Genomic DNA, 23056 nt, shown 5'->3' on the forward strand with positions numbered 1-23056 from the left:
AACCACATCTTTGAAATTTTGACCTACATTGATGCATACCCCTCGTTTGAAGGAGTGTATCTGGGCATAAACTTTTCTGATAAGGTAATGTTGACTGTTGTGATTTATTTAAAGTTTGAGGTAGGAAAGTTTTCATCATTCTGTTGCAAGAAGTTGAAGCACTTGCAGATAAAGAGAAATCAGTTGGACGTGGTTCTGTCTGAAATATTTTTTAAATATTTGTCTCCTTTTGGTGAAAGCCTACTTCCAGGTCAACCTCGTAGCCCTGGCGCTTCAGGAAGTCGAGGATGTGTTCGAGTTCAGTATGAGGAGGAGTTCCCTAATAAAGTTGCCCACAAACTGAAGCCACAACAGCGTAATCTTGAGCCGCGTCTATGCTTCCCCCTCATGTGAAACAGTGTATCTTGGTATAACAATTTCAAATGCGGTAATGTTGATACATGCAATTATTTGTAGTTTAAAACAGCAGAGTTTACATGATTCTTTGGTAATCAATTGAAACACTTGCCTGTTTATAGAAAGAAGTTCAAGGTTCTGCCTGAACATTTTATTTCATTTTCCTGCTTTTGTGAAAACCTATTCTCAGAGAAACTTCGTATCCCTGGTCCTTCAGATAGTCGACGCTGTGTTCCACGTCAAGATGAGGAAGAGTTTAGCCATAGAATTTCTCCCCAAGCGAAGACACAACTGTGGAAACGTGTCCCACGTCTACGCATTCCCCTCGCGTGCAAGCGTTTATCTCGCAATAACACCGTGTCAGGTAATGGTGACTCATACGAACTATTTATAGTTTTTAAAGGCAAAGTTTAGAATATGCTGTTGGAACCACTTGAAAGACTTACAGAAATCAGTTCTATGTTGTTCTGTCTCAACACTTTTTTTCATTTTTCCTCCTTTTGGTGAAATCCTCTTCTTCGGACAACTTCGTGTTCTTGCCACTTGAGGAAGGCCACGTTGAGTTCCAGTTCAAGATGAGCAAGAAATCTTGACACGTCTCAGAGCATCTCCTTCATGTGAAAGAGTATATCTGGGCTGGAATATTTCGAATGAGGTAATGTTGACTCATGCGACCTATTAAGCTTTAATTAGGAAAGCTTACATTAATATGTTGCAATCAATTAAGAACTGGCAGATTCGTAGAGATAGGTTCAATGTTCTGCCTGAAAATTTTGTTGTATTTTCCTCCTTCTGGTGAAAACTTATTCTCAGGGCAACTTCCTATCCCTCGCACTTCGGGAAGTCGACGTTGTGTTCCAGTTCAAGATGAGAAAGAGTTTAGCCATATAGTTTCCCACCAAGGGAAGACACAACTATGGAATCTGGTCCCAAGTCTACGCTTTCCCCTGACGCAAAACTGTGTATCTCGGCGTAACATCATATCAGGTAATGTTAGCTCATACGAACTCTGTATTGTTTTAAAAATCTATGTTTACAATATGCTGTTGCAATCAATTGGAACACTTGCAGATTTGTAGAAATCAGTTTTACGTGGTTCTGCCTGAAAATCATTTCTCATTTTCATACTTTTGGTGAAGTCGTATTCTCTTGGCACCATAATGTTTTGGCTTTCGAGGAAGCAGACGTTGTGTTCAAGTTCATGATGAGCAGGAGTTTCCCCATAGCTTTGCCCACCAATTGAAGCGGCAACTGTGGATTTTTGACCCACCTGTGTGCACACCCCCATGAGACAAAATACATCTAGGAATGGCAATATTGTATGAGGTAACGGTTGCCTCGCGTGAACTATTTAAAATTTTAAATAGCAAAATATACACAATTTCGTTGCAATGAAATGAGACTTGCAGATTCAGAGAAATCATTTGTACAAAGTTCTGCCCGAACATTTTCTTTTATTTTGCTGCTTTTGGTGAAATCATATTCTCAGGCAAACATCGCATCCCTGGCACTTGATGAAGCCGACGCAGTGTTCCAGTTCAAGAGAAGCAAGAGTTAGTCAAAGAGTGGCCGCCAAATTAAACAAGAACTTTGAAATTTTGAGCTACATTGATGCATCCCCCTCATGTGAAAGATTGTATCTGGGCATAAATCTTTCTGATGAGGTAATGTTGACACTTGCGATTTATTTATAGTTTGAATTGGAAAGTTTTCATTATTCTGTTGCAAGAAGTTGAAGCACTTGCAGATATACAGAAATAAGTTATACGTGGTTCTGTCTGAACAATTTTTATTTTTGTCTACTGTAGGTTAAAGCCTGTTTTTAGGTCATCGTCTTAGCCCTGTCGCTTCAGGAAGTCGAGGATGTGTTCGAGTTTATTTTAAAGAAAAGTTCCCTTATAAAGTTGCCCTCAAAGTGAAGCCACAACTGCGTAATCTTGTCCCGCGTCCAAGCTTGGACTTTATGTGAAACATTGTATCTTGGTATAACAATTTCAAATTCGGTATTGTTGATTCGTGCAATTAGTTATAATTTAAAACAGCAGAGTTCACTATATTCTTTAGTAATCAATTGAAACACTTGCCGGTTTATAGAAAGAAGTTCAAGGTTCTGCCTGAACATTTGATTTCATTTTCCTGATTTTGGTTAAATCCTATTCTCAGGGCAACTTCGTATCCCTGGCCCTTCATATAGTCGACGCTGTGTTGCAGTTCAAGATGAACAAGAGTTTATCCATAGTGTTCCTCACCAAGCGAAGACACAACTGTGGAACTTTGTCCCACGTCTATGCATTCTGCTCACGTGCAGGAGTATATCTCGCATTAACATCGTATCAGGTAATGGTGACTCATACGAACTCTTTATAGCTTTAAAAAGCAATGTTTACAATATGCTGTTTCAACCACTTCAAAGACTTACAGATTTATAGAAATCAGTTGTATGTTTTTCTGTCTGAACATTTTTTTTTCTATTTTCCTGCTTTTAGCGAAATCCTCTTCTTCAGGCAACATCGTGTACTCTCCACTCTAGGAAGGTCACATTCCGTTCCAGTTCAGGATGAGCAAGAAATTTTCACCCATCTCAGAGCATCCCTTTTGCGTAAAAGATTATATCTGGGCATAAATATTTCAAATGAGGTAAAGTTGACTCTTGTTGCCCATTTAGTTTCAATTAGCAACGTTTACATTATATTTCTGCAATCAATTGAAACACTCACAGATTTGAAGTAACAAGTTCAAGACTCAGCCAGAACAAATTTATTTCATTTTCCTTCTTTTGGTGAAACTTGTTCACAGCACTACTTCATATCCCTGGCACTTCAGGAAGGAGACGTTGTGTTCCAGTTCAAGATGAAGAAGAGTTTAGCCAAAGTTTCCCACCAAGCGAAGACACAACTGTGGAATCTTGTCCCAAGTCTATGCTTTTCCCTGACGCGAAACAGTATATCACGGCGTGACAACATCGTATCAGGTAATGTTAATTCATACGAACTATTTATACTTTTAAAAAGCAATGTTTACAATATGCGATAGCCATTAATTGAAACACGTGCAGAATTGTAGAATTCAGATTTACGTGGTTCTGTCTGAAAATCATTTCTAATTTTCTTGCTTTTGGTGAAATCGTATTCTCTTAGCAACCTAATGTTTTGAATTTGAGAAATCAGGCGTTCTGTTCTTGTCCACTTCTTCTTGTTCAGCTTTGCCCACCATTTGAAGTGGAAACTCTGGATTTTCGACCCGCTTATGTGCACACCTCTCATGAGAAAAACACATCTTGGAATGGCAATATTGTATCAGGTAACGTTTGACTCACACGAACTATTTAAAATTTAAATAGCAAAGTTTACACAAGTTTGTTGCAATCAAATGAAGCCTTGCAGATTCAGAGAAACCACTTGTACGTAGTTCTGTCTGAACATTTTCTTTTTATTTTTCTGCTTTTGGTGAAATGATATTCTCAGGGATACATCGCGTCCATGGAACTTCACGAAGCCGACGCGGTGTTACAGTTCAAGAGGAGCAAGAGTTTCGTCGCAGTTTCTCGCCCAGCGAAGCCACAACTGTGAACCTGCAAAGTGCCATTATAGCAGAACCGTGAAATGACTATGCGTCCACTGAGCAATGATTCATGATGATCGCATAACTTGGCATGCTAAACAAATCAAATGCCATGTCTGCACTTTGCGCTCTCGTCATCACCTACCAACTCATTCTAAATGTTCTGGTATAATGAACTCGTAGAGGTTCGGGGGCATTCACCTATGTATGAGGAGTCTGAAGTTTCAGGGCAAGATTTGTGTAGTGCACTTTCTTGTATTTTTGAGCGTCCTAATCTTGGAATTCAATGATGCTATGCTTGCAGGCACATTTGGGCTGAAGCTGGCTTCTCGACTGTACGTGTTCAGCATAGATGTCTGGGCACAAGCTATCGATTATGCCCACTTCGATGCTCTTATGAATGGTCAGTGCTACAGAAGTACTATTAACATTTTTAAGTGACTCTTCTCGTTTTACAATTGAAAATAGGATTTCTAGATAAGGCAAATGCGCGAAGGTGAGAAAATATAGGTGGGCGGATTAGATCAAACAATGCACGTATACATCCTGGTAGCACAGAGAACAACACCGGGTTAGTTGGAGCATCATTCAAGAAACTTTCACCCTGCAGTGGTTGTAGTCAGGTTGATGAAGACGTTGAAGAAGAATAGTACATTAGCCCTACAGCGAAGCCGCCTAATGGGCTTGATGTGCTTATGCATAATTTTCACAAATGCTCTATTGGTTCCTCATTGCTTAGTGTGTTGCGGCGCGAAGATAAGATGATTTCTAATAGTCGTCAGCTCGTTTAAATCACTCGACTGCAGTTTGCAGACCTACGGGCATGCAATGCATTGTTCATTACATAAAAGCAAAAAAAACCCTGGAATGAAATCTGTGAACAAGTTTGGTGCTTGTATTCAGGCTTTCTCCGAGCCAGATTCAAGCAATAGAATCACCTCACAGGAGGAGTGTTCGTTGGCTTGCCCTCAGGCTTGGGTTGTATTGATGATTGAATATAAAAATATATTGTACAGCATTGACCATGCAGGTTTGTGAAAAAATGGGCCGTTTCAAAATCTAATAAGTGTGTCTCTGGCCTGACGAATTCAGTTGATGTTAGAGCATCTTTTTGTCTTTACTTAAATGTAGTAATATCGGAGAACAGCAGGTTGCTTCAGCAGGTCATATCGAGTATTAAGTTCATCATTTCAAGTGGTAACTAATATCCAACAGATGATACATATGCATAGTAAATGTTTTTCTCATATTTGCTACACTGCGAAATGCCTTTAAAAATACCACCCATGTAAGGTTACGCTCTTACAGGCCTTGTACAGAACTTAGCAGCAGTTACCAAAGAAAGTATCTACAATAAGTTTTAATTGACTGTTAATTCAGTCCACTGTACCCACATTGTATCAATTCTGGTTAATTGTCTTTACAGGTACTATTTGTCATTATGAAAGTTAAAGTGGGACATGAACGGCCATACCATCGAACCATCTACAATGAATTGCTTCTCAAGCAGCATCTGTCTGTCCACTCTGGTCTCTTTGTCAGGCTGTCAATCTCATTGCGCTCCTCTATCTCTACGAGTCTATTATTGTACCCAATTGCTCTGTCTGAATTTCTCACGATCTGCATTTGTGTGCCCAACTGTCTACATATCTGTCCATGTTTGTCTGCCACATTGTCTGTTCGCATTTGTCTGCCTCATTGTCTGTCCGCATTTGTCTGGCTCGGTCTGTATGGTCATCTGACAGTATTATTGTGTCCCTCTGCATATGTCCATTCATATGCTTCGACGTTCTGTCTGTCCTTCTGTCTACATTTATAATTTGTCTCTGCAGTTACCTGTGCGCCCACCTCTCTGTCTGTTGTCGTTTGTCTGTGTATCCATCTGTCTTCAGTTTTGTTACAATTCAGCCTTGTCAGTTCGAACATCTGCCGTTTCGCTCATACGTGCAATTCTCCTTCCGTCCATCTGTATGCATGTCTGTTCATCCGTCCGTCTGTCTGCCTGTCTTGCCTCCTGCCCATCAGTGCGTCCTTCCGTACGTGGCTTTTCAGTGTACCTATCAGTCTGTCCATTTGTCTGTCTCTCCGTATATGTTTTCAGTCTCTTCGTGCATTCTTTTCACTGCCTGTCTGTCTGCATCTGAACCTCTATCCTGCTCGTCTTTTGTTCGTGCGTTTTTTTGTTTATCAATCTGTCTGTGTCATTGTCTGTATGAGTCTCTGTCAGTCTTGTCTGTTCTTTTCACCAACAACCTGTATGCGTCCGTCTTTATCCTGTCAGCGAGTGCGTCGCTCCATACGTGGGTTTTCTGAGCAACTGTCAGTCTGATCATTTGGCTGTTTCTGTGTATGTCTCTCTGTCTCTTTATCCGTTCTTGATACCATCCAAGTGTTCGCGTCTGTTCCTTTATCCTGTCTATTTTTGCGTATGTTTCTCTATCCATTTATTCGGCCGTCTTTGCATCTATCCACCAATCTGTCTCAATCTGTGTATTTTAGGGGCGAAGCTCCTCACGCCATGGGTCGTTTCCTCCTCTGTACTAGTAGTAGGAATAGTAGTATAGAGCCTCCTCATGTTTGAGAAGCACAATAGATGGGGTTGCATATGCCGTTGGGAATAATCTAAACTAGATGGCCTTAGTGGTTTTCGCAGCATATCCATGGAGTGAGTAATGATGAGAGGGGCAAAGCGAACACCCATCCGCGTGCCCGACCGCCGCGTTCCCGAGCGTCCTCCGCGTGCCCGACCGCCGCGTTCCCGAGCGTCCTCCGCGTGCCTGACCGCCGCGTTCCCGAGCGTCCTCCGCGTGCCTGACCGCCGCGTTCCCGAGCGCCCTCCGCGCGTGAATTCATCCGCTTGGCCCCACTCCTCATTGTCCTCATGAATATGCTGAGATTTTCATTAGCCCTGATGACGGTGTGACTTGCTCAAATGTTTGGTAATGACAAACTGAATCACTTGACTGGCTCCTAATTATTGAGACAATCACTGGTGCAGCACAGATAACCACGGCCTAAGACAATGCCAGGGCCTGGATTCTCGTGTAGTGATACATTGGAAGCCTGGTGCGTGACCTGCGAGGGCTCACTTGTTAGGCTGTCTTTCTTAATCACCTTCTTTTTCTGTCACCCTTTCTGTGGGTCTTTTTGTCAGGGTGTCTTGCTCTCGTCCACCTGTCCATCCATTCATCCATCCGTAAATTTATTTTTCTGTCCATCCATCTGCTCGATTAATGTCCGTCTGCCCGTTCATCTGTGCATGCGTCTCTCCATCTGCATGACCGTTAGACCATCTCTGTGTGTGACAATCCATCCATCCTTAGTGGTTTTCACAGCATATTCATAGAGTGAGTGATGATGAGAGGGGCAAAGTGTCGCGATGCTTCAGCGTCGCGATGTTTCCTTGCGGTCACTCATTGCCCGTCTGAATTGACCCTAACGACTTGTCACTCCGCATGTTCGGTCTCCTAAATGGCACGCTGTACCGTCGTAGCTTCCAGCCAGATGGCCCTGAGCTACTTCTAGTCGTGCTAACCATCTCCGTTCAGTGGTCTTGCATGTGCTTCATGACGAACCAACTGTCGGCCACTTGGGTGTATCTCGCACGTACGACCACGTCCGGCGCCGCTTCTTTTGGCGTGGTCTTGCGTGGTCGGTTCGGCGCTACATGGCCTCTTGCGATAAATGCCAACGTCGAAAATGACCTGCCGCACTTCCTGCAGGACTTATTCACCCAATCTCCGGCCCTACCGAGCTTTTCTATTGTGTAAATATTGTGTAAGTGGAAAGGCTTCTTTTTTGTAATATGCAATATGTACTATTATACTGGTTCAATTAAAAATTATCACACCAAATCACTAGTTACTTTGACTGCACTTCAAACCTCAAATTCGGCCATCACTGCTTATGTTAGCATACCCACAGGTCGTGGAATCTAATACCGGCTGTGGCAGCTTAATTTTTGTTGGAGGCTACAATGCTATAGGCTGTTATGTCTGCGAGTCCGCAGCGAACGTCCGTGCCTCGGAAAAGGGAAATCTGTGTCAAGGCCAGCCCGCGAGCCCGCCTGACGCGATCAACAACTCAACGGCGTCATCACGCGACGGCGCCTTTCTGGCACGCACGTGCAGTGAGTCACCTCAGCCCATGAGCCCGTCGAGTAAACAACCGGCGTCTTCCTGTCTGGCGGGTCTGACGCAATGCCTGGCGGCGTCACTCGTCCTTGGGTGCAGCCACCTGCAGCGCAGCCTCTCCAGATTCGATGAGAAAGAATGACGCGGCCCAGCAGCGACCCCATTGGAGGAGTCTGACCTCATGACCAGCGGCGCTTCTGGTTGGACATTTTGTTATCCAAAGAATCCACCCGGTGCATATAAAAGAAGCCCTGCGGCGCGTCGCGAGCAGCAGTCCTATGTGAGAGCAGACATGTGTGTCGCAGCAGTCCTATGTGAGAGCAGACATGTTTGTCAAAGTTGAGCTGTGTGTCAGAGAAGAGAGCTATGCGATAAAGAGTTGAGCTATGTGTTAGCAGCAGACCTATTTGAGAGCAGACCTATGTGTTAGAGAGGAGAGCTCGGCTCTTCAGGTCTCTAAGCTGTCGGCCCCAGTGCCGAATTTGTAACGCCTCTGTATATATGCTGTACATAAACCTTGTTTAACTCACCGTCGTCTCGTCCGCTCGTCTATCAGCTCTGCACAGAAGCAGTCGCGAGCTGAGAAACCTACGCTACCAAACGGCTGGTGACCTTCCCGGTGGAATTCGAAGCAGTGGCGTCTTCGGGACTGTGTTGGCGTCGCCGTCGTTCGAAACAGTGGTTGCAGCGGTGAGATTCATAGCGCCCTTCGTAACGTCGTCGGAGGCACGCTTCGCAACAGTGGTTGGCAGCTGCGGGATCGGCCGGCGTCAGCGACATCGATGCGGTGAGTGCCTGATGTTTTCCCCTCAGTTCACCAGACTACTCTAGCTCAGGTTGTAGTAGTTTAGAGAAGGGCTGTGTGAAGCATTGAAGTGAGCTTTGATCGTTTCAAGTAAAGTCGAAGTGCTTTGAAACCGAAGTTAATGCGGAGGGGGTAAACACGGGAGTGTGAAAAATTGCTTGCGCGTCTTGCTAGTTGACTTATAGTGGGTACGGCAAGTAAATTGTTAACAGGGGCAAACAGCAAGAGGCTAGTGTGAACGATGGAGAACCCTAAAGTGAAGAAACTCATCAAAATTTGTGAGGAACTCGGCATTACTTTGGGTGGTGCGAAACGAAAGCAAGCGATCCTTGAGATCATGAAGGATGAGGGAGTGTCGGCTGAGGAAGTCGATGAGGCCTGGGTGGATATCAAAGCACGCCGCGAGGAGGCTGAAAGGCGAGAAGCTCGCGAACGTGAAGAAGCTGAAAGGCGCGAACGTCGCGAGCGCGAGGAGGCCGAGAGACGGGAGCGCCTCGAGTTGAAACGAATAGAATTGGCAATACTGAAGTGTTCGCAGGCGCCTAGCGTAGCTTCTCCGACGATTCAGGTCAGCGGTTATAGAATTCGGGACCAACTACCACCGTTCGTAGTAGGCGTGGACATGGCGAAGTATCTCGTCAAGTTTGAACACGTCTGTGAGCGAAATGCTTTGGAGCGGTCTCTTTGGACGCAGAACCTGTTAGCTCTTCTTCCCGGCGAAGTGTCCGACGCGATAACTTGCTTCTCGAGGGAAGCGTTTGAGGGCTATGACGAGGTTAAGGAAGTGCTCTTGAGACGTTATAAGTTGTCACCCGAGGCTTTCAGGCAAAGGTTCCGGTATGCTAAAAAGGGGAATGAGTCACACGTTGACTTCGCGTTTTGTCTTGAAGCCGATTTAATTGAGTGGCTCAAGGGCGAAGGTGTTTATGACGACTGCGATAAAGTGGTAGAATGCATTGCATTGGAGCAATTCTACCGCTGCATCGAGGAGGATGTCAAACTGAGGCTGCAGGACAAACTTGGTGAAGTACAGCTAAACAAGGCAGCAGAGTTAGCTGAGGAGTGTTATACTCGCCGAAAGTTGCATAGCAGGGCAGTGCGCGTTGAAAAGGATGAAAGAAAAGAGGGCTTTTCAAAGAAACCTGATCAACGCAAGCAGCGAATTTGCTACAACTGCAAAAAGAAAGGGCACATCACGATAAACTGTCAGCAAAAGTTTGCAACTATCCTAGAATCGGAAAACAAACGGAAGCCGCTAATCTGCTACAACTGCAAAAAAGGGCACATCGCGATAAACTGTAAGCAAAAGTTTGCTTTTGCAACAATCCGAGAATCGGAAAAGAACATGCGGTTGTTGGAGCCGTATCTCCAAGAAATTAGGGTGAATGGGGAAACGTGCCGAGCACTTAGAGACTCAGCGGCAACCATGGACGTTGTCCATCCTTCATTGGTGTCTCCGGATGACTTTACAGGAGAACGCGCGTGGATCAGGCAAGCCGCCGAGGAGTAGAGTGCTTGCTTACCAATAGCCACGGTTGTCATTGAAGGCCCGTTCGGTAAGCTTCGCACCGAAGCGGCTGTGTCTGCCGCGCTTCCCGATCGTTTTCCTTATCTTTTCTCCAAACACTCAGAGCAGCTTCTCAAAGAGCAGGGTAAATCGTTCTTCCCCAACTTAGCGTACATGGCCCTCACGCGATCGCAAGCGCGGAAGCTTTCGCAGGAGCTTGATCTTGTTCAATGCGGTGAACTCTCAAGTGACCTTGTCGGCGGGTCGACGGAACCTCAGAGAGGAAATTTTCCGCGTGAGTCATGTGAGCAGTCACTCGAGTGGCCCGTCGCCGAAGCGACCGGCGCGGTATGCGTAGCAGGGGGAAACGACATGGCGCCATTGAATCATAGCGAGAGGGCTGCAACGCTCTCGCCTGTAGCGGAGAGTTGGAGTGAGCTGTCGAGGGTTGATCGAGAAACGCTCATTCGAGAGCAGTGTGAGGACCTCTCAATTATTGCGCTAGTGGAAAGCCACACGAAAGCTTCACAAATGTTGTCGGAGTACTACGACAAATCGGCAAAGAAGCGCGCTTTTGAAGTAGGAAGTCAGGTATTGCTGCTGCGGCCGTTCAAAAGGAACAAGCTTGAGATTCATTGGGAAGGGCCCGCCAAAGTAATATCTAAGCTTTCCGATACAAATTATGAAGTGAAATTAGGAAGGCGGCCGAACAAAATTTACCACAGTAACTTGAAAGCGGTCGTAAATTTGCTGTTGAATGCTTCAGAGGAAGAGGGAGAAGAAACTTTTAGTTCTAGTGAGGTAATCGAAAGGGAATCGGAGGTAATCTTAGAGCAGTTGAACCTAGAGCCTAAGTTAAGTGAAGTCCAAAAGAAGAACCAGAGAAAGATTGTTTCCAAAATTGGAGACGTGTGTCCGGACCGTCCCAGAAACACGACGGTGATCGAACACGATGTCAAGCTAACTTGTGAGGAGCCAATCCCTAGCAAGCCGTATCGTTGTTCCCCTCTGCAACGTCGCAAGTATGAGCCGCTCTTGGTACTGCATAGGTATCGTCGCCTAAAAGTGGCCGGTTACTGAGATGGAGCATGATGCTCCAACAGCACAACTTTGACGTTCGCTACAAAAAAAAAGGGAAAGCTATACGCTCATGCAGATGCATTGAGCAGTGTGTTCAGTTAGTACCTACTCAACTTCTCGCTGGCGATTCGGGGCAAACTTTTGACCTCGTCACGACCTGAGCTGAGCGCTCTCGTCCAGAGTGAGCTCGAGAAGCCAACTTTATGTTGTATTCTAATTCGTTACGTTGTTGTACGTGAAAAAAATTTGAGTTGTCATTTTAAGAGTCTTGTGTCCCACATGTGCCTCTTGATGTAGAGGGAACGAAATTCTGATAGACACGTAGATAGGTATATGTTGTACCGTATATACTTTGTCTGGTGTTCTGTCGGGTGACCGAGGGCACATTCTTGTGTCGTGTGTTGTCTGTTGTCGAACCGTTCTTGACAAGTTGCAGAACCATCGACAAGGGCTGAAACCAAAGATCGTCAGAAGAGACGAGCGAAGCTGGTCGGCAAGTTGTGGCGACAAGCCAGTGAAGCTGGGATCCGACCTCAAAAATGGAATGTGTTCCCGGAACGGAGTCTAAAGCTGCATTCTCCCCATGGCCCTGGAGGCGAACCTGGAGGGACCGGGCGAACGAGCGCGCCTGACATCCGAGCCACGTGGAAGCAGCTCGTCTTTCCGGCGCATTGTCTGGCGGCGGTGTGCTGTTATGCCTGCGAGTCCGCAGCGAACGTCCGTGCCTCGGAAAAAGGAAATCTGTCAAGGCCAGCCCGCGAGCCCACCTGACGCGATCAACAACTCAACGGCGTCATCACGCAACGGCGCCTTTCTGGCGCGCACGTGCAGTGAGTCACCTCAGCCCGCGAGCCCGCCGAGTAAATAACCGGCATCTTCCTGTCTGGCGGGTCTGACGCAATGCCTGGCGGCGTCACTCGTCCTTGGGTGCAGCCACCTGCAGCGCAGCCTCTCCAGATTCGATGAGAAAGAATGACGCGGCCCAGCGGCGACCCCATTGGAGGAGTCTGACTTCATGACCAGCGGCGCTTCTGGTTGGACATTTTGTTATCCAAAGAATCCACCCGGTGCATATAAAAGAAGCCCTGCGGCGCGTCGCGAGCAGCAGTCCTATGTGAGAGCAGACATGTGTGTCGCAGCAGTCCTATGTGAAAGCAGACATGTGTGTCGCAGCAGTCCTATGTGAGAGCAGACATGTGTGTCGCAGTTGAGCTGTGTGTCAGAGAAGAGAGCTATGTGATAAAGAGTTCAGCTATGTGTTAGCAGCAGACCTATTTGAGAGCAGACCTATGTGTTAGAGAGGAGAGCTCGGCTCTGCGGCTCTCTAAGCTGTTGGCCCCAGTGCCAAATTTGTAACGCCTCTGTATATATGCTGTACATAAACCTTGTTTAACTCACCGTCGTCTCGTCCGCTCGTCTATCAGCTCTGCGCAGAAGCAGTCGCGAGCTGAGAAACCTACGCTACCAAACGGCTGGTGACCTTCCCGGTGGAATTCGAAGCAGTGGCGCCTTCGGGACCGTGTTGGCGTCGCCTTCGTTCGAAACAGTGGTTGCAGCGGTGAGATTCGTAGCGCCCTTCGTAACGTCGTCGGAGGTGCGCTTCGCAACAAGGCCCATGTGCTCAGACTTGATTGCACATTGAAGAACTTCAGGGGGTCGAAATTTCCGAAGCCGTCCACTACAGCATCTGTCATAATCATATGGTGGTTTTGGGACGTTGAACTCCATATATCTATCAATGCTGATGTTAGCTTCAATTCATTTTGGTAACTCTTTCAAATGCTACATAGAAAGAACTGTCTGTTAATACGTCAAACTTATGGAATTTTTCAGGACACTGTATATCTTACTGCCGTAAACTGTGAATAACTAAATATAGTTTGGTATAAGTTATGAATCATATTTCATTTCTGCTCAAATAAAATCAATGCACAACCGATGCAGTGCAATATCGACTATATTCGTTTTGACCAAAAAACTTACTTTTTTTCAGGTGGCTCAGAAAACATTGAATGTAGGACTTACCTAATATGGTAATGTTCTGAGCGAATTGATCATATGCTACAGTATACCGTAAAATAGTCAACTGCAGATCCCTATATTGCGCAGGAAGTTCAGTTTATCCAAACACCAATGTACCTTGCTCTTAGCCACCAGCTGAAACAAATAACAAAAACAAGTGATGTACATTATGCGTTTTGAAGAATTTGAAATGTTTAAATACTCCTTCGTAAATATATATATATATATATATATATATATATATATATATATTCACACATAAACCCAAAAAAGTGGATGGGGGATGGCCGCCATGGTAGCTCAGTGGTAAGAATATCGAACGCGTTATTCGAAGGTCGTTCGTAGGTTCAATTCTTGCTCACGGCAGGTTATTTTTCACCCACTTTTATTTCTTATTTATATTCCATTGGTTCTAATAACTTCCCCTATACATTCCTTGGCATTATTGTCTGTTAGCTCTCAATATTATTGTGTCAAAACACGGAACAACGAGCCCTTAGGTATACACTTTTTCCCTGATATATATATATATATATATATATATATATATATATATATATATATATACAAAGCATAAAGTGCAGTAAAAACGAAGAAAAATAGAACTAAGAGTCTGGCGTGAAGATGTGGTGGGAAAGAGGTGTGGAAAACTCAGGTAGGCTAGTGGCAGCAGTTGTGCCTGATGGAGGTTGTTTTTCTGGCTCTTCAAATGAAAGGGATGCTCGATAAGAGGTAGCCGGGGCACGTGTGCAAGCATCTTTAAGCATGCGACCGGTAAGATGAGTTGTGTAAAACGGACCTATCTGATGAGACACGATATACCGATTTGAAAAATAGAATGTGTGTTAGAGAAAGAAAGATAGAAATCGCTGTACTGAAAGTGCAACATGCCTTGAATTCAGTTCTGTTATTAACTGTAAAGAAAAAAATTGTGCACTCATAACTCATAAAAACGAAGTAGCATTTTACATAAAAATGAATCTGTTATGTCCTAAAATTCGTTATAATCGTATATTTCTAACGTTTTACGTATTGCGAGGCTATTGTTCACTTACTTGGTTACAACGAATATTTCGTTGTGTTGTTCTCTATATATAGAGGTTTGAGTATGATTGAGGTTAAGAGCTTGCTTTATAGCTATAGTCGATATCTATTTAGCGAAATGACTTGTGAGATGTTGGCTACGCTTTATCCTCGCTTCTAGCTTGCACTCCATGAGAAATAGTTAAGATACTGACGGAATAACTAAATATGTTGATCATATCCCCGCTTTTGTTACAAAATTGTTTACCTCTGAATCACAAAGCATGACTGGTCTTTCTTTTTTTCTGCATTTTTCAGAGGGCAGCAGCAATGGCACTCAGTTGGGTCGAGAAAACTTCGTCCGCTGTCTTCGTAGCCTTGCCAGTAACAAGTGCATTACTGGCTGAATCGACATGGCTTCACTGCACAACGTACTGCCAAAATCATTCCCTGTCATAAAAGCATTTGATCTTGTGCACTCTGCTTTACTGCCATTTGTTGATTCATTCTTACGTCAGCCTCATTAACGAACCATTTCCGTGTATGAACCAGCTCGGTTTGCGTGCACAATATGTTGAACCAGTCCTTTTCTTGGGGCCATACGTACGATTATGCTCACCTGAAATAGTTCTCCATGCACAGCGTAAACGCGCGTCTCACTACTGCATCACAAAACTGGCATACTTAGGAAATTTTGTAATAAAATATTTGTGAAATTGCGAACACTCATGGTCACCTTCCTAAAGAATGATGATCAAGCTCACGAGACAGTGTAATTCTTCAGATAGTTTGATTTGTGTGCGAGATGGAAATGTTAATTGCATAATGTCATCCAAATTTCTGAACATTTGTGACTTCAATGCGCCACCATACTGGGCAATTAGGGTGATTTCGAGATGATTATTTCTATATTTAGAATTCCCTTGTCAGTATGACGCAGCAAACACGTCATTATTCTCTTTTCATGCTGGTGAAACGAAATCAAAACAAAATTTCTAGTCTGGTTTTTCCGCGCTAACTTCCACTATGACATGGTTCGTGGGTGCCTCTCGCACATTCAGAATCGACAAAACTGACTGTGCGACTTGTAATTGAAGCTTTAATTATATATTTTTCTTGTGGAATAAATATATAAGTATTTCAGAGGAAATTCGCTAAACTATGTCGGAACGTGCATTGGTTATATTCACTTGTGGACAGAAATGGAAGTACTTAATTTTTGTTTATGAAGACATGTCGTTTATGAAGACATGACGTGATTTATGAAGACATGTCGAAGAGATATTGCCAGTAAGAATTTAGTGAAATAATTGTAGTGGAGTGTATTCGAAACCAAAACCAAATGAAGAGACTCCTGATTATCTCATCCAACCAATGGGCAAATTTTTATAGCAAAGACTGCACAGCTCTTCATAAAAAAAAAAACGCCAGCCCGCTTCGAAGCTTTTTTGTACTTTTTTGATTGTGGGAATACTTATGTGGACTATCTGGAGGCTTGCATTGTTCTCATGTTCCGTATAACGCATAAATAAATCATATTCGCACTCAACCACTTTGCTATTCCCGCGAGTAAAATCACATAAATGCTGGCGAAAAACGCTGCTGAAGCATACATGAAACAAGCTGCTAGTCTCCATCGCACGTAGGGCGCATGCGATAACATCACGTGTGATGCCTAACGTCGATCCCTCTTCGACTGCAGAGGAGGCCCTGTCTGTCTTGCGCTAGACGAGAAAGTATGAAGAGGTCCTCAGGTGGGAGGCTGTGTGACACAATATGCAACTGTGAACTTTGACTATAAGGACGCGGTTGCGAGTGCTAGCGCGCAGGCATCATTTCAGCAGGCATCAGCGAATGGCTCGTCTACCCTTCTACACGCTATCGAATCGCTGCAAAAACATGCTCCTTTCCCGGGAGCAGCCTTATTCTCCGCACACAAGCGTTTTGCAGTTTCGCGAGATCAGATGAAGAGTTAGCCGCAGCCTAAGTTAGTTATTGGTCTGCCTGCTCCCACCATACGGTGTAAAATGTGAAGTCGTCAGAGGGTTTTCTGACCACAAAGCTGTTGAAGTCGCCTCAAACATAGCGTGTTCTCTCCTCAAAGACTGCAGAATGAAACTGTTTTGAACTTTCTTAATGTTGATAACTTCCGTACCGGACACTTTAGCCTCACCTTTTGAGGAATTTGATTGTTGTTGCGGATTTCGCAATGTAGAGGCACTCCTCCCTAATCTTCGGGACATTGTGCGTGAAGGAGGAGGAAGAGGATTAAGAGAGGAAGGACTGGGAGGTTGTGCGTGAATGCTTATTGAAGTATGTGACTCAAGAATATACTATATAGAACCCAAGACAGTCTTGGTACCATAAAGATATATTTGATCTCACTCGCCGCATAAACTGCTTATGTAAGAATCGTCATTGATAATGCTTCTTCATTTATGACATTAAAAAGTATAATAAAAGCTAAGATGAAAGAGGTTATGAAAGACTGCTTTAACACGTCTTCGCTACGTTTACGAAAACATCAATCGGGGATCTAGAGGTCGATTAGTCTTGCATCGCCCATAGCCTAATGGTTTATTCTTGATGGCCAATTTTTCTCAAATCCTGAAGCTGCAGTAAATTCTGATAATTATTGCAGATATGTTTTTGTACCGATAGTGGCATCGCTCACTACTTTCCCGCATGCTCTGCTCTTTCTAATCTTGAATTAAGCTCTTTGCCTCTGCCTGCTCTTTCTTATCTGGAATTAAGCTTCTCTGGAGTACGTAACCTAGTACTAAACCTTGAGGTTTCCAAATGGTGTGACCCAGATGGTAATCCAAATATGTTTTCTGGAGTGGTATTGAGAATGATCTGCCGTTTTACTATATTACTTGAAAAATCAATAATATCTGCAGCAGTTCCCCAGATGTTAAATAGCAAACATTGTACGCATATTTAAGCCCCCCAAAAAAACAAATACCGAAATATAAGTCAATATTTTGCCTTCTATCAACTCTGAACTTTTTGAGCTTATCATTTAAGAATTACACTGTTGAATACCTTAATGCACACAATATACTTCATACCCACAGCACGGCTTTCCTGCAGGCTTTTCTACTGTTACAAAGTTGCTTTAATTTACGCACGACATTCTTCTTACCTAAGAAACCAAGAACTGGTGTGCGCGACATTTATAAATGATTCCTACGTTTTAAACAAGGTTTCCCATGCTAAACTTCTAGCATTTTTAGAAATGTTTTGGTGACAAGCTGATCGATTGGATAACAAATTAATTGGTGTAGCGCTCAAAATTTTTTTACGGTTAACCACCAAGTCATCACCGTACGTATCATATCAAGAAGGTACCTGAAAGCTGTGTGCTTGTTTCGTTTTTGTTTGTTATTTTTTATGAATGGCAGAACGAAAATTATACGTTATACTCGAATTAAACTACTGATACTCGAATAAGCTACCGAAATGGCTGCGAGCATGCTATGAGCGTAGCATGTAGTCAAGTTTTGCTAATCATGTTGTGACTGCCCATTTACCTTCCCTGTCTATTCACGTGATGCCTAATTTGGTATACAGAGCAAGCGAAACGCCACGAGCTCGGTATGAACGTAGCATGTAGTCACGTTTTACTTGACAAACAAATCGTGATTATTATGTTTAAATGTGTTATATACACATTACCTTCGTCGTCGGTTCGCATCACGTAATACGAAATTCGGAATATGTAAAGCTATCATGTACTCATGTTTTACATGACAGGCGTGCCATAAATGTCATGTTTGAACTTGTCCTTTACCTTCGTAGTCCGTTCACGCCCCGTAATACAAAACTTGGTATATGTGAAGCTAACGAAACGGCCACGAGTGCATCATGAGCGTGGCATGTCAATGCGTCCCAACATCAAAAAATCAATTTTTGAATCTTTATGGAATACCTTTCGGAATTGAGGCCGAAAGCGGGATTCAAATCACATGCCCTGCCGATTGTAAAACAAATGCTTTACCACTCGGCTACTGCCACGGTTTCATAAGACGGTTTAAAATTTAGTCTGTACATTACGCAGCTGTAGCTTTTTTTTTTCTCTTTTTGTGTCCCTACCTTTGGTCACACAATGTTTTCTGGCGGCCGTAAAGCAAGAGGTGGAATGCATAAAAATGGTTTGTGATAAGCTATACTGTATATTGTTATCTCAAAATCTCGTAAAAATAAATTTCCAGAAGCATTGCCGTATTTGAATGAAATCTTTAGAAAGGAGAATGCTTTTAGAAATACCAATATTCGTGGTTTCACCAGGCATGATCATATTCAGGTTATATATAATGATATGCCTTTTCCGATCAGAAAGGTAAGCCTATAGACTTTCGAAAAGAAGTAATTTTCACTTTCAGTAGGTATGGTCGTTTGTTAATTGTAAGATCAGGGGGCTTCTTGGAACATAAAGGTAAGTCTTGCTTTTAGAAATCTCGTAATTTTCAAATTCGTCTATAGTATTCATTCTTGCTCATAATGGAGACGAAGTTCAAATATTGAAAAAGCGACGCAACGCGGAAAAATAGAAATACAGAATCTTTTCTGAGGCTACAGGCTACCCACTATATCTAAATTAGTCCCAACAAAAGAAATACTGGCATTCTACGCAACCTCGAAAAATCGAAAATTTTGAAATTTTTAAAAAAATCCATTTTTGCCATTTTTAAAAAATCATGTCGATTATAAATGAACTAAAACATGACAGAACGTCGAAAAGCCGAAAGATAAAAGCTCTCCGAAGGCTATAAAATCGTCATTTTGTCTCAAAATTGCCCCCCCAATAACTATAAACATTCGACACAAGCTCGTAAAACTGAAATTTTTGAAAGGCTAAGGGCTTGTGATTATTTCTCAAACTGCGTGTGCCAAGGTTCGGACATGAAAAGTCGCCATTTATTATTGAACAATGGGCTTCATAATGTACACACCAACTTTTACAACATCCCATCAAGCCATGGCAGAGTAGCCGAGTCGGTAAGGTGTTCAGCTGCGAATCGAAAGGTAGCTGGTTCAAATCGCGGTGCCAGTAGTGTTGAAAGAAAAAAAAGCAAGATGATGTGCTTGAGGGCGCCAATATGCCCAAGTTCGTTCTTTATTTTTATAATTGACCTGAAGTGTATTGAGCAGAGGAAGTTCTAAATTATGTATCCCGTGTCGAGGCAATAGCCGAGTGCGTATGGTGTTCAGTTCACAATCGAAAGGTCGATGGTTCGAATCGCTGATTGGCGAGTGCTGGAATACCAGGAAGTCATCGAGTACATTGGTGCCAAACCTAAAATGCACAAACGGTCGCATAGAAGGGTCATATCAATGACCGCGAAGTGGGTTGGTCCTGTAAGCAAAAAAATTACAATGTTAAATTAACCTAATAAATCTATTTTTAAAACACTGTGTCTATTTGTTTTTTTTTTCAAAAAGGGGGAGCGATCTACGGCGGCTTTGGACCCGAAGGTCCAGGGTACCCCTTAGCCGCCATGTAGCTCAAGCGTCCCCCCCGAGCAACATAAGCCTCGCCGTGCCGTAGCACAACTGCGAAGAGCACTCGTACCTTTAACCCGGAGGTATCGGGCGAAGGGTGTACCACTTAAGAAGTGAGCCAATCTCCGGGTACAACTCCCCTCTGCCTTTGAATCCGGTGGCCTCCGGCCGGCACCGGGACGGAATCGAACCCGGCACCTCCCACATTGGAAGCAGACGCTCAACCATTATGCCACCTCTGTGGTGGGAACTACAGATACTTATAATGTGGGTCAATCTCGCCAATGTGACCAAACATCACAAAATAAAATTTTGAAATCTTTAAGGATTAGTTTTCCGCAATGATGCTGATAGCGGGATTCGAACCACTGCCTTTCCGATTGTGAAACGAACACTTTACCACTCGGCTACTGCCACGGCTCGGTAGAAAGGTTTAAAATTCACTCTGCAAATTGCGCAGCCGCAGCCTTTGTGTCCCTACCTCAAAGCACACAATGTTTTCTGGCGTCCGTAAAGGCAGAGGTTGAACGCATAAGAATTCAAAATGCGACAATTATTGAAAAATTGGAGAAGTTTTTCTAAACCAATGATGGCACCAATTTGCTCAGATAGGCTCATAAAATGAATTATTCGCATTCGACGCAACCTTGAAAACTCGAAAATTTCCAAAGGCTATAGTCTAGCCATTTTTTAAAATCAAGTCGAATATAAATGGTTTAAAACTCAACAGAATGTCGAAAACTCAAAAAATTGACGCTGTCCGGAGGCTATATTATTGTCATTTTGTCTCAAAAGTGCCCAAAAATTGATTTATCAACATAAGACGCAACCTCAATAATTTGACGTTTTTCAAAGGCTAAGGGTTTGTGTTTATTTCTCAAACTGCGTGTGCCAAGGTTCGGACACAAAAAGTCACCAGTCTTTGGAATGTGGCGGGGGCTGTGTAAAGTCTGAGGGACATTAATTTGAATTCATGGAGGCCATCCGGCGTAATGAAGGCAGTTTTTCTCTGTCTTGCTCATCGACTTTGACTTGCCAATAGCCGCTGTTTAGTTCCATTGATGTGAAGTATTTTAGGTGGTCGAGGGCGTCATCGATACGTGGTAGCGGATAGACATCCTTCTTTGTAACGTCGTTCAGCCGGCGGAGTCGACGCACAATCTCAACATACCGTCATTCTTTTTGACAACCGGTGATGCTCAGGGGCTCTGTGACGCCTGATTCATGTCATCACGCAACATATCATCGACTTGTTTCTCGATAACCTCACACTCTCATTACGAAATTTGATAAAGGCTTTGGCAAACATGTTGCACATTTTCTTCTGTTATTATGCGGTGCTTAGTGGTTGTGGCTTCTTTCTATTTTGGATGTCGTCGAAAAGCAGTTCCCGTATCGTCGAAAAAGGTCCTGCAGCTGTTCTTGTCTGTGCATTGGCAGCACAGGGTTAATGTTGAAAATAGGCTCCATCAACAGGGATTCAGCCACGTCTTCAGCCGACGAGTCTGTCAAGATGACTGATTCGCTGATTTCAGTGACATGTTCCCAGAGCGCGACGGTCATGCCTTTGTTAAGGTGCTTTTTTTCTGCATTGAAGTTTGTGATCAGTACTTTCGAGCATCCGTTTTTGAAGTTAGCGATACCTTTGGCGAGACAAGTGCCGCGGTCAAAAAGCAAATCTGCGTGTCCTTCTACTATGCCATCCATTTATTCTGAGGCACCGCCGTTGACGGAGACGAGAGTGCTTGAGTAGGGCATAAGGTTAACATGTTCTTGAAGTATGCTCAATCGTGAACGACACTCAGCCTCTCTGCCCTGGTTTATCGCTTGATCAGTGAACATCGTAATGAACTGCGATTTTAGGTCGATGACAGCGTCGTGTTCATTTAGGAAATCAATGCCGAGTATGACATCTCGGGAACAACGCTCGAGTATGACAAATGTAGTTGGGTATGTGTCTTCGCGAATTGTATTTCTTGCGGTGCACTTTCCCTTCGGCTTACAAGGTGTCCACCCGTGGCGCGCATCTGTACGCCGTCTCACTCGGTCTTTACTTCCCTGAGCTCAGTGGCTAAACGCCCACTGAAGACGCAGTAATCGGCGCCTGTGTCCACGAGAGCAATAACGTGGTGGCCGTCAAGGAGTACGTCGATGTCGGTTGTTTTCGGCGTTGCGTTGCAGTTAGGGCGAAGTGTTGTGTCACGACTCCGTCGCGTCGTAGAGCTCTCCATTCGTCCCATTCCCATGCACTCCTCTCTTGCTGTTTTCTTCGGGACCTGAATATCGGTGGGGGCCACGTCGTCGTTTATTTGTCGTGCTTGGCCCAGCTGTCTCGTCAACTGCGGCGGAGGTTCTTCGAAAGTTTGGTGCACAGCAACCGCGCCTCCAGCCGCCGCAGTCCTCTGTTTCCTGGACTTGGGGACAGGCCGCGCGCAACCGAAATTTGTGACCGATGCTCTGAACTGGTAACGGCCAGGTGATGGTGTGGGGGACGAATACCTGGGTCCCCACACATTGTTGGCGAGGTACTCTGCAATGTCCCGCGGGCGTTCGCCTCGTTCTGGGTGGGTCGCAGTGGTGGAGAACCCACGCAGACCCATTTCTCTGTAGTGACAGCGGCGGTAGACATGTCCCACTTCACCGCAGTGGTAACAGAGCGCGCGACGGTCAGGTGCTTCCATGGCGCGCGGCGTGCTGGGAGTGGTGGTCAGCGGTCCGCGCGTGTCGATGGAGGACGATGATGCGGCATCATGGCATCCTGGCCGACGGCTGGCTGCGTAGTACATTGTGTGCGGCCTCGGCGTGTGTCATCACTTCAGGTTCCTTTATTGCTTGACATGGTCAGTGAATCCCTAGTACGTGCTGAACTTCTTCTTTGATTATGGTAGAGAGGGATGAGACTTCCGGTCGTCACGTCGGAAACATTGGTGGCTTTGTATTTAACGTCCACATTCGTTAATTTGAATGCAACACACAGATCCAAAAACAGGGTATTTGTATTGGTTCGCGTATTGCACCCGTCCT

At 44.3% G+C, this 23056-nt stretch overlaps 1 long non-coding RNA gene across 1 annotated transcript; it reads left to right on the forward strand.

The window, feature by feature from the left end:
• Positions 1–3282: 3282 nt before the first annotated feature.
• LOC142768506 (uncharacterized) lies at positions 3283–15005 on the forward strand. Its single transcript, XR_012885316.1, has 2 exons — positions 3283–3367; positions 14846–15005. It is a non-coding gene; the product is annotated as an uncharacterized LOC142768506 (long non-coding RNA).
• The last annotated feature ends 8051 nt before the right edge of the window (positions 15006–23056 follow it).

The sequence above is a fragment of the Rhipicephalus microplus genome, chromosome 8 (genome assembly GCF_043290135.1).
Source record: "Rhipicephalus microplus isolate Deutch F79 chromosome 8, USDA_Rmic, whole genome shotgun sequence".
NCBI lineage: Eukaryota > Metazoa > Arthropoda > Arachnida > Ixodida > Ixodidae > Rhipicephalus > Rhipicephalus microplus.